The following is a 12102-nucleotide window of genomic DNA, read 5'->3' as shown; positions in this document are numbered from 1 at the left end:
GATTCTCGACCTATCTTACCTAACTTTCTAAGAGGTAGCTATAAACACAAAACGCTGTCAAATGAGGATTTCATAACAAATAAACGGCTTTGAAACGCTTATGTCGAATTCAGATAACTCAGAAAAAGCGGAATAGAAGCACAAGTTATTAGGTCTTATCATTTCAACGCTTGTAAGGTTGCGATGATTGATAACCTAGTTTATAAACAGAAAACAACTTAATCTTTCCACACTTATCTTTTACCTGGCGACGCACTCACGTTTTGCCAGACAGCGCGGACGTTTTGATGCTTTCTTATAGGGTGAACGTATATATTTATGCAATGGGTCTGTCAGTGTCTGTAGGCATGCAGAAAAACTTAAGTCCTTGTAACACAATTATGGTTTCAACATGTTAACCTGGCGTCCTTGCCTAATGGTGGTCTGGCCAAGTACTCCTGCTTCCTGGTGATCTGACCTGGTACTCTTGCCCCTTGGTGGTCTGACGTTGGTTCCCTGGCCCAATGGTACTTTGACATGGTACCCCTGCCCCCTAGTGGCTGACCTGATACCTCTGCACACTGGTGGTCTGACCTGGTGCCTTTGCCCACTGGTGGTATGATCTGGTACCTCTGCCCCTAGTGGTCTATCATGGTATCCCTGCCCCTAGTGGTCTGACACGGTATTGCATGGCACCCCTGGTGGTCTGACCTGGTACCCCTGTGCACTACTGGTCTGGCCTGGTACTCCTGCCTCTTGGTACACTGGCCCCTGGTGGTCTGACCTGGTATCCATGCCCTCTGGCGGTCTGAAGTGGCACCCGTAAACTGCGAAACTAGTCCACAACGTTTCTGCTGGGTTCTCCCCATGTCTTGCTGTGTTTTTCTTCACTTGCTACTCTTTCCTCAGATTTCTGAACAACAGTCATCGTGGATGGCGTGGGAGCGCAGGATAACATCATCTGCTTACACATCTTCAGGCCCGTCATCATCACCACAGACCACGCCATCACGCTCAAGCCGGTCCTGAACTGGATACGACTTCGCGGACGGTAAATGTTCTGGCTTTCCTAAATACCCGTAGAGCTCATCGGTTCGTGCTATGTATGTTTGTGCTTTGTATCGTAAAGAACGTGCTCGGCATATATTCATTTGCGTGCCACAATGTGAAAAGCCTTGGTTTGTCGAAACCTACCTTCAAGTGCAAAAATGACTATTGTATGGCGCAGGTTGGCGCGAATGAAAATGGCGCAAACGATCAGCTGATCGGCCAAGGCCACCGACCACCGTAACCGCCTAAGCCAGAGTGCAGTGACCCGGACTTCGCATAAGACCAAGGGAAATATAACTATGTTAATGGAATTTATGATATGGATGTGATGGCAATAGTTCTAAATATGCGCAGATCGCTTCGTTGCTTTGTTAAGTCGTTGAGTAATAGAGGTAGGGACACCGTGTGGTCTCGGGGCAAGGACAGCAGAGCGCACAATGTGCGGGGCTTATCACTAATGCTCTTGAAACGGGAGGCTCGATAGAGTATGTGCTAAGCTTCTAGCAGCGGACCGTATGTAGCAGCAGTGCGATAAATGCCAGAGTATCATGATGCTGTCGGCATTTAGCGTCACACGCCGCGAAAGTGAGAGCGACTAGTGCGTGCCCATTGACTTTGAAGAAGCATGCGCTTGAAGGCTGTGGGTGGGAGAGAGGGTGACACCATGGGTCCTTACACATATGTCTGTGGGTGGGAGAGAGGGTGACACCACGGGTCTTTACACATATGTCTGTGGGTGGGAGAGAGGGTGACACCACGGGTCTTTACACATATGTCTGTGGGTGGGAGATAGGGTAGAGACACCATGGGTCCTTACACACATGTCTTGTGCCGAGAGGCACCGGCCTTATCACATGTAAAAATAACATTTTGCGGAACATGTGATGAATATTTTCAGGTGGGTGGTTGTAAATGCAGATGGCACATCATGTGTCAAATAGCCTATGCGCAGTTATGCATCTGAAAGACCAGAATGGCTGTGCGGCGAAGGTGTGGCGAATCGCAAAACATATCGTATTGGACGTTGTGTGCTGTTACTATGCTTTTCATGGTGCAGATCACCCATGTCGATAGTTCGACTACCAGAAAGAGCAGTTTTCTTTTCAGCACCCTTTAACTTCAAATGCACACGTAGCAGAGATCAGGCTAGCCTACTAACAGTAACGCTGCAGAGACAACTGAAGGGAATATTTCATATTTCAAGATATTGAAGCAAGCATCAAATATGATGAAATAAGCTCAGATGTAACTATTTGTATGCTTTTAGGTGGAAAAGACCGCCCTAGACGACACAAGCCCTCTGTTTAGAAAATACGTTCTTCAGTGCGTCGTTGTTTGCCTACGTCATCGCGCCTTACGCAACATTGATTGACGGCTAAATGACGTCCGTTATGCCTGGAAACTGCGCTCACGAACGCCAGACAAGTCCTCAGACGTCTGGCAGAGGCCCACTGGTGCGGCACACCTCGCCGCCACCCCGGCCTGGGTACGCTGGTGTAAAGCGTGCGTCGGCCGGTCCCTCGTCTTCATCTGACGGAGGGAGTTCCAGGATTCGTCCCAGAGTGGGGCATGGTCCTGCAGAGCTGGGACGTGGCCCCAGCCTGAAACGTCTGCTCGTGCAACTGGCGCAGCCCAGCTCTTTTAAAACGTATTCGTTTTTAATATGGGGCTCCCAACTGTCTTTTAATACGCCCCGTTTACAAGCCTTTTTACGGTGGAACTGTAGAGGGATCAGGGCGAACACTCTCGACCTCCAGGCTGTCGTCAGCAAACACTGTCCTGCAGCCATAGCGCTGCAAGAGACTAAGCTATCGTCCCAAGATTGCTGGTCTTTGAAGGGATGTGCAATGTTTTGCAACAACGCGCTGACGCAGAGCACTGCACATGGCGGCGTGCTCCTTGCAGTTTACCATAGTGTGCCAGCAAGGAGGTTAAACTTGCGGTCGACGCTTCATGTTGTGGCCGCGAGGCCTTATCTCAATCGCCAGCACGTCACTGTTTGCTCGCTTTACCTTCCACCAGGCATCGCCTTTACCTTCCACCAGGCATCGCCTTTACCTTCCACCAGGCATCGCCTTTCCGTCGGCGCACATCCAATATTTGCTGTCCGAACTCCCTCCACCACTTCTTCTGCTAGGTGATCTCAATGCACATCATACTGCATGTGGATGTGACACTACGAACACTCGCGGAGGGCTGGGTGCGAATTTTATCCATGGTGCTTCACTATGCATTTTAAGCACTGGAACTCGTGCACATTTCACCATGCCCTCCGGCCAGACGTCGGCGTTAGACTTAAGCCTCTCCAGTCCCCAGCTGGTTCAGCACCTTGAGTGGAGTGTCGGTGATGATCCGATGGGAAGCGACCACTTTCCTGTGTGGATCCGGTTTACGGGAGATGGAACATTGGGTGCGAGGCCACAACGCTGGAATTTGAAAAAGGCCGACTGGTGCGAGTTCGAGACTCGGCTTGAGGCAGAGTTGTTATCCGACCCTGAGAGGGCGCCACCCTTTATTGAGGATTTTACTCAGAGACTTTAAGATTGTGCCAACAGGTGTACCCCACGCACTTCTAGCGCTCCCTGACGCACCCCTGTTCCGTGGTGGACAGAGGAGTGTCGGAGTGCCATGCAGCGTGGAAAACCTGGTAGCATTTAGGAAGGCGAGAGCTTTTGCTCGCCGCACCATAAAAGAAGCGAAACGTGCTTCCTGGCGCGCGTACGTGACCACGCTAAGTCGTATTTTCATTCAGTTTTTACCCATTACCCTGCCGGTGGTGCGTGTAAACTGCCAGGCTGTGACGCGTCTGTTGGATGCCGCGAATGAGGTTGCCCGGGCTCTGGCCCAACGCAGAGTATGTGGTAACACAAACCCACAGTTTGTGCGGCATATAACGCAATGTAAGCAATCTGCAGTGGACTTTTCGACCAATAAATTACATTCATTTAATGACCCTTTCACCTAGGTCGAGTTGAAATCGGCGATCGCCAAGTTTCGTAGCCTGTCAGAAGGCCCCGACACTGTGCACAACGATATCCTTAAGCATCTACCGCCTCGCGTGCTTCGTGTGCTATTAGTGGTCTTTATTTCGCTTTGGACCAGAGGTGAACTCCCAGCTTCTTGGTGAGCAGATTCTGTCGTGCCTCTTAAAACCGGGTAAAAGTGGGCTAGATCATTTACATTATAGGCCCATTTCTTGCACGTCATCGCTCACTGAGAAAATGGAGAAGATGGACAACGTCCGTTTAGCCTGGTTTTTGGAGCATCACGGGATTTTTCCAACACATAGTGTAGTTTTAGAAAGGACCGCAGCACAGTGGATAATCTTTTAGTTCTTGACACTGTGATTTGTGTGGGATTTGCAAACCGACACACGGGTGCTGTCTTTTTTGACATAGCGCCTATGATACCACGTAGCGTCATGACATTCTTATCAAGCTATGTGGATATGGTGTACGCGGAAATATGAGCACTTTTCTTCAAAACTTTTTAGTTGACCGTTATTTCGGTGTCCGTGCTGGGAGCGTGCTCTCTGCGAGGCATCATCAAGTTCATGGCGTACCCCAATGTGGTGTCCTGAGTGTATCACTGTTCACCGTTATGATAAACGACATCGGGGTTGGGCTGCCAGTCTGTGGGTCGTGCCCTTTTTTGATGATTTTTCCATCTGGACTGACGCAGCAAGAGCTTCATCGATGGAGCGGCATCTCCAGTTGGCTGTGGACCATATCGAGAGGTGGGGGACCATACACGGGCTCAGGTTTGCTAGCAACAAGACTGTAGTCATGCATTTTTATCGTAGTCGGTAATGCGGCAATATGTCTATCCGTCTGTGTGGTCAGCGCATCTCAACGGAGCCTGTGGCTAGATACCTTGGGGTGTACCTTGACCGCCGCCCAACGTATAGTCTTTTTTAAAACGCTACGCGAAAGTCGTTTGAAATCTTTGAACATAATAAAATGCGTTTCGCTCACATGGCATGGGGAGACAGAGGCGCGCTTTTGGTATCGTGTCGCTCAATCATACGTTCTTAGCTGGACTACGCGTGTTTTATTTATGACAGCGCGTGTGAGTCCACCAAACGCGTCCTTGGCACTGTCCATCATACCGCCTTACGTGTAATCACAGGGGTGTCCCGCACAGCATCTACCGCAAACCACATGGTGGAGTCACACGGCCCGCCCTTGTCAGCGAGAAGGAAAATGCTCGGTATGCGTTATGCACTTGAGCGTGACAGTTTCCCTCCCATCCGGCACCCGGTAGCGCAGTTTTTCACGGCCTGCTGTACATTTTCTTCGCAGTGCACCTCGGGTTCGTGCTGTGACCTTTAGCCTTCAAATACAAGCCTTACTGCGGGAAATCGAAATTCCCATTCGAAGGTTGAAGCGGGCAGCTCATTTGTCCACTCCTCCCTGGCGTTTGACCTCGTATCAATAGATACGTCTTTGGCCGAATTGAAAAAGAATGTCGTCTTGCCAGATCTTGCCAGATATAATGAAGTCTAGGCCACTTGAGCGTATGGCGCTATATGACGTTTACGCACTTACATGGACGGATCTAGCAGTTGTGGTGTTGTTGTTCTGGTGTTGTTGGCTGTACATTTGTGAGCGGCGGCGTCATCCGGTCGTTTTCATTGCCTCCTCACGTGCTGTTGCTCACATCAGAGTTGGTAGCGAACGCCAATGCGCTGTTGCTCACATCAGAGTTGGTAGCGAACGCCAGTGCGCTGTGTCTCATTGAAGTCAGCGACAAACCTTCATATCTGATTTTGGCAGGCTCTCTGAGCAGTGTTCTTAGTTTGAGATTTTTTATCCATCATATCCCCTATAAAGGATATTTTAGGATGTTTGACTCAACTGGATCAGGCCCGAAAGCAGGTCATCTTGTGTTGGATCCCCAGTTACACAGGAATCGCCGGTAACAAGGTGGCTGACGCGGCGGCAAGGCGAGGAGCGCTGGTTCTATGTGTACGCTCTCTTTCTATCCCTGCTAGAGATTTTTTCCTTGCAATAACAAACCTTTCTGCAGAACGAGTGGCAGCATGGTTGGGATGGCACAAATAAGAATAGCATCGGAGCAATAAAACCCAAGCCGGATCAGTGGTTATCACGTTCTTGCGGAGTTAGGTAAGAAGAGGTGGTGCTCTGCAGACTACGCATCGGGCACACGTGTGCAGTTCACGGCTTTCTGTTGCAAGGAGCCGATAGACCTATCTGGCATCGATGTGGTGCCGTTCTCACCGTTCGCACATGTGCTTATATCGTGTCCGCGCCTCGTAGAAGAACGTCAACGTTACTTTGGGCAGCGTAACTCGTCCCTGACGCTCTCTGACATTTTAGGAGACATCTTGCGCTTTCTTGCATCCCAACAGATCTTTTCATTCCTTAAACATGTCAACTTCGGGACTCTACACGGTTCATTAGTTAGCTAAAACTTAAATCGTTATGGGCGCCAAATGACCACTGCAGTCGGGGCAACCGAAAACACCAATAAGCAACAACGAGCTCCAGGTATCAACAACTCGACAATTCTATTTTTCTTGGCCTTGATCGCCACACCGCTGATGGAATGGAATAACTTGAGTGATTTTATTACGGCGTCATGAATGCCTGTAAAACCTTGAGATAGTCCACACATCTTCGTGGACGTCTACCTCAGAAACTAGAGGGGTTTATTTCTCAAAAAGTACGGCTGTGAGCTGCACCGAATGATCTTTAAGACGGCTAGTTCGGTTCACGGCCCGAAACAAATGTGGAACACTCCCTTTAACATGACGTGTGGTGAAACGATACAGATGAGATTAATCCGTGGTAGATCGGGGACAACACGAAACCCCATTTCTACCTGTCACCTGCAGCACTCGGACCCGTACCGCATGGCGAGCTGGGTCTGCGAGCTTTGTCTGTTTGTCGTCAAAATGACAATATATATATATATATATATATATATATATATATATATACATATGTATGTGTGTGTGTGTGTGTGTGTGTGTGTGTGTGTGTGTGTGTGTGTGTGTGTGTGTGTGTGTGTGTGTGTGTGTGTGTGTGTGTGTGTGTGTGTGTGTGTGTGTGTGTGTGTGTGTGTGTGTGTGTGTGTGTGTGTGTGTGTGTGTGTGTGTGTGTGTGTGTGTGTGTGTGTGTGTGTGTGTGTGTGTGTGTGTGTGTGTGTGTGTGTGCGTGCTAGCCCATGTATACCGTGTGTGAGCTATGGGGTGCGACTCATCTTTATTTCGTCGATATTTGGAGATGTTTGGTTTATAAAGTGGTAACTTCAAGCCAAATTAACCAACCGATTCGAGTGCTATTTAAATATCCCAATTCTCCGTATCAAACTTCCATTTTAGAGCCGCAGGGATCCCAAATAACGGCATTTACACATTATCTAGACCATGAAAAGCCCCCTTTCTCCGAGCTACGGTACTTCTTCGTCATGATCGCCATCGGAGACCGCACCTACAGCAACCTGTTGCGGCTGTGGCGCACCTTCTGGGTGGCTATGCCCGGGGACGTGCACCGGCGGCTATTGTGGTTGAGTGGCGGTGGCGGCGGCGGCGGCGGCGGCGGCGGTGGCGTGGCAGTGGCGGTGGCGATGGCGGTGGCGGTGGCGGCGGCGGCTGTGGCCTCGACGACACCGACGTCAACATGAGCGGCAGCAACGGCTGGGACGTCGGGGACGCCGAGAACAGGCCCACATGCATGCTGTCGTTACGTCTCACGGACCGTCATCTGCGCCGCCTCAGCGGCCAGACGCTGGCCGGTGTCAGCCTGCCCCGGCCGCCCGACGCTCCTAGCCAGCCAACCACCACGGGCGGCGAGGCGCTGGGCTGCAAACATCAATGACCACGCCATCGAACGTTTGCTGGGGACGGAACGGCTGCACACCAGCGTGGCCAATATGGCTGACCCGGACGCGGTGCCGTTGGCCACTGGGGCTATAAACGGTATCGAGCCGTTCGGCATGCCAGCACATTCCGTCCGGCTCAGGCCCGGCCTTCCGGTCCTTCTCATGCGCAATCACGATAAGTGGTCAACGGTGCCCTGAAAGTGGCGATGGCACCGTCCGCAGACGTCCTGAAACTAAAAATTATCATCGGTCCAGGCCGCAGCCACGCGGTATGGACTTTCTGTTTCTGAAAAAGTCTGGTTCTGGACTTTCCGGACTTCATGCAGTCTGGACCGGATTCCGATGAAGTCAGTTTCCTGTGACGCCTTCAGTTTCCTGTGAACGTCAGTGCCCTGTGACACCTTCAGTTTCCTGTGAACGTCAGTGCCCTGTGACGCCTTCAGTTTCCTGTGAACGTCAGTGCCCTGTGACGCCTTCAGTTTCCTGTGAACGTCAGTGCCCTGTGACGCCTTCACTATTCTGTGAACGTGGCGCTCGCAATGGCAATCAGCGTGAGCCAGGGGCAGACGAACAAGCGGTTGGGTGTGTACCTGCTCCGGTGTCCACTCACGGACAGCTGTATGTTGCCATGTCGCGTGTGGAAGGCTTTGCCGGCTCCGATATTTGTACAGCCGGACGGGCCACGCGCAGCATTGCTTACCGAGAGGCGCTTCGGCAATGCAAGAGACAGCGGCAGTGAAAGAACGCCTCCCCAGTCTGACACCCGGCTCCGTGTCTATTGTATGACATCACCGTGTCTATTGTGTGGTGTAATTTTCTATGGCGTACCTTGCAATTCATTCTGCTCAGTGCATGTTAGATCATGTACTTTGTAGATGGGGATGTACGCTGAAACACTTGCCTCTGGCAGTGGTATCGATGGTGCGGCAGCGGCGCGCGGCTCCGACGCTATCCGCCGGCTGTGCTCAACCACCTGATGTGGTATGGACACTAATGCGCTTGCGCCAACATTTAGCGCTTGAGTTTCGTTGGCGGCATTCCTTGATGTATTATGAAGCGACACCAACTTTATGAACGGCGTTCGACGACCCACGCCGATGCTGCTGACGAAATATCAATTTACCTTTGAACGCAACTTTATGCTTCACTTCGGAACCAACAGCCAAGAGAAACGCAGCCGACCAGCAGGAATGCTGGACAAATCACCGGCACTACGGGATGCAAGCATGCCTAGGCGGACAGATCATGAAAGAGGGGATGTCACCAATCACGTGCGACACTGCCACTTGCAACGTACTTGCCTGCCTTATAGATAGTGCAGAAAATACGGCTGAATAAGCTCACTGTCGGCAGCCGCCACCAACAGTTTAGCTGCCATCCTTACGGTTCATACATGACATACTGCAATGTCGACAACGGCCAACCTTTCACTGAAATATGCCCCTTGTAGCTAAGAGATCCACATAAGCTTAGTCGCTACTTGTGGAACTTTGAGTATTTCTCAGTATTCAACATGACGTCCGCAGCTATCTTGTTCTTTTCAGTTTCAAACTTTTTTCTCGAGGGCTTCAATGATCGTGTGGCATCGTTTTCGTTTTCTATGCCAGCTAGTTAATTTCTGCTGCCATTTTTTACCAATGGGGTCAAATTCAAGGCCAAATCTAGGGTCAAAGGTAAGATATGATTATGAATATCGAGTATGACCTCTATTGATCGATACATGTTGTTTGCTGTCTTGCAGTGCTCGTTGCAAGGGTACCGCTGACATAAGCTGCATGTGTTATATACCACAATAAGGTGGACATAGGCTACTTACATGACGACGCACTGAAGAGGGCGATTTCAGCTGGTTGGGTACGCTTAGTCGCGTTGCCATCTTTATATTTCCTATGTGAAACCCTGCAAAGCCAACTTTCACGACCTTTCGACGGCAACTTCCTTGCAACTAGTGTTATGTAGCTAAGAGACTCAAATTAGTTTCGTTACTTCTTCCGCAACTCTACCCATTTCTCAAAATTCAAGATGGCCGCCGCCGCCGTCTTGCATGTTGGCCCAGATTCAAAGCTTTATTTTATTGATGCACGGGGTCCAAGTCAAGGCGAAATACAAAATCAAAGATCAAACATTATCATGAGTCACCAAAATCCATTCCATTGATCGATGTATGCCGTTTGCTGTCTTCTCGTAATCATTGTAAGAGTACAACTCGCTGCAGCTGTACGTGTCATAAGCTACAACACTAAGACCATGTGCTACATGCACGATGTATGCATTATATGAGACTATAATACATACATCGACATGTACCATCGGATGTACTACAGTGCACGTTCCGAAACTCGTCGCTGCAAAGCGATACGCTATGAGTGATACGCAAGTCTACCAGGATGTGATATCTTAGCTCACAAATCATGTTACTATAGCGATATATCATAGGCGTAGGAACGTTTCAAAAAGTGGGGGGGGGGGCAAGCGAGCTTTTCCTGAAAAGCGAGCCCGATGACCGGGGAAGGGGGGGATAAGAATAGAGATTGTTATCGCTCTTTATTCAAATGTCATGGCTGATATGCTAGATATGCATCTAGAGCTGTTAATCACTGGTGCGCAATCTTACCTATTCGACTCACCTGTCATTTGGCAAATAGGGCTATCCAGCCTCTGTAGATTATTCGTCCATTTTAACGTTGACTTTCTTGGGCAGACGAAATTCCACGAGCAGTTAGGTATTTTGGGTCATTAAAGAAGTATTTGCCTCCACAGTGTAGATGCCAAAATACGGCATGGATACAGGCTGGTGAGAATTTTGAAAGTGGATCGATGGCTCACAGTGCGCCAGGTTTTTTATGCGCCTTCATTTCGTTAGCTGCTTTTCAAGAAATAACACTTGTCGCAGCATTTTAGGCGGAAACAAATTCGGTAGCTTGAAACTGCTAGAAACAATGTGACAAAATCCATAAAACTGGAGATTCTCTTTTAAAAATCAAGCCACATAATAAGGTCCATCTGTCATATGTTCCTTAACTGGGCCCTGCTCCTGTCCGCCGTCGGTGGTCACTGCCCTGGCTTGGATGTCTCCTGCATGACTGCGAGCTGATCGTGTGGCTACTTTGTTGCATACTTTTGGATCAGCGTTACTTCTACATAGTGTATGTGTACTACATGTGTTGGACACCTGCAACAGTATTTTTCCCGAATTATCTTCCCTTATACCACAATATCGCAGAAAAATAGCCTCCGGGAATCTGTCTACCTTAGGCATGGATTGGCCCAACGGACACTTCATTACCCATCATGCAAAGTAAGCGACTTGATCTGCTTTTGTGTGTAGGCAGGGGCGTAGCCAGAGCCTTGCCAAGAGGTAACACAGGATTGACAAAAGCCCATCTTATGGTGGCCCCCCCCCCAAAAAAAAATTCCCGGATATGGCTTGCTTGTTAACAAGTGACGCGGTTTTCTTCGTTTTACTGTTATTGTTACCTTGTAACCGGTATAGAAACCAGGCGCTACCGTGAGCTCAATTCTGTTTGCATTTTGAGGTCAATGAGCTGCAGAAGTCAGAGGTTGAACCGCTGCATGGAAGAAATCACCGGCGCTCTTAATTTGCGATGGTTATCTGACTATTTCTAAACCGATATAATTCAGAAGCTTTGTCAATTTTTTTTCTGGGTTGTACAGACATTGAAGACATCGCGAAGGTAGATTGTAGATCGATATGTTTGATCCAAATTTGAAGACGAAAATTTGATTGCAAATCGAATGGTCAAAAATGTACATTAACATGGCCAAGCCATACTTGTCTGAAAATGTTCACCATTCAGTCAAAATCCATCAGTGATACAATTCATGTAACGTGTTTTTTAATGTGCTCGCTCGCAAACCTTAGCAAGAAAAACCTCAACACCACGCGTTGCAGTCTCCATAATCCGCGGAGCGTTAGCCCAGTAGCTAACATTTAGCTGTTGCCCACCGGTGGACAAAAATGATTGCGCTTCCGAAATAATTACTTTTAAACACTTAAATCAACTATTTATACAAGTTATGTTGCATAATTGTGAGCATGCGCACTCGAAAGTTTTAGAAACACAAGCCTCAACCCCAGGCGTTGCAGTCTCCGTAGGCCGCGCAGCGTCGGTCTAGCAGCTAATATTAGGTTGTGGCCAACGGGTGGACAAAAATGACGGCGCTTCTGAGAAAGTATCATTGGACGCTTCATCACATCAGATCTTG

This window comes from Pollicipes pollicipes, unplaced genomic scaffold, assembly GCF_011947565.3.
Source record: "Pollicipes pollicipes isolate AB1234 unplaced genomic scaffold, Ppol_2.1 Scaffold_3447;HRSCAF=4054_pilon_pilon_pilon, whole genome shotgun sequence".
NCBI classification, from domain to species: Eukaryota; Metazoa; Arthropoda; class Thecostraca; order Pollicipedomorpha; family Pollicipedidae; genus Pollicipes; species Pollicipes pollicipes.
The sequence above is the reverse complement of the archived record's forward strand: the minus strand, read 5'-3'. Positions refer to the sequence as shown.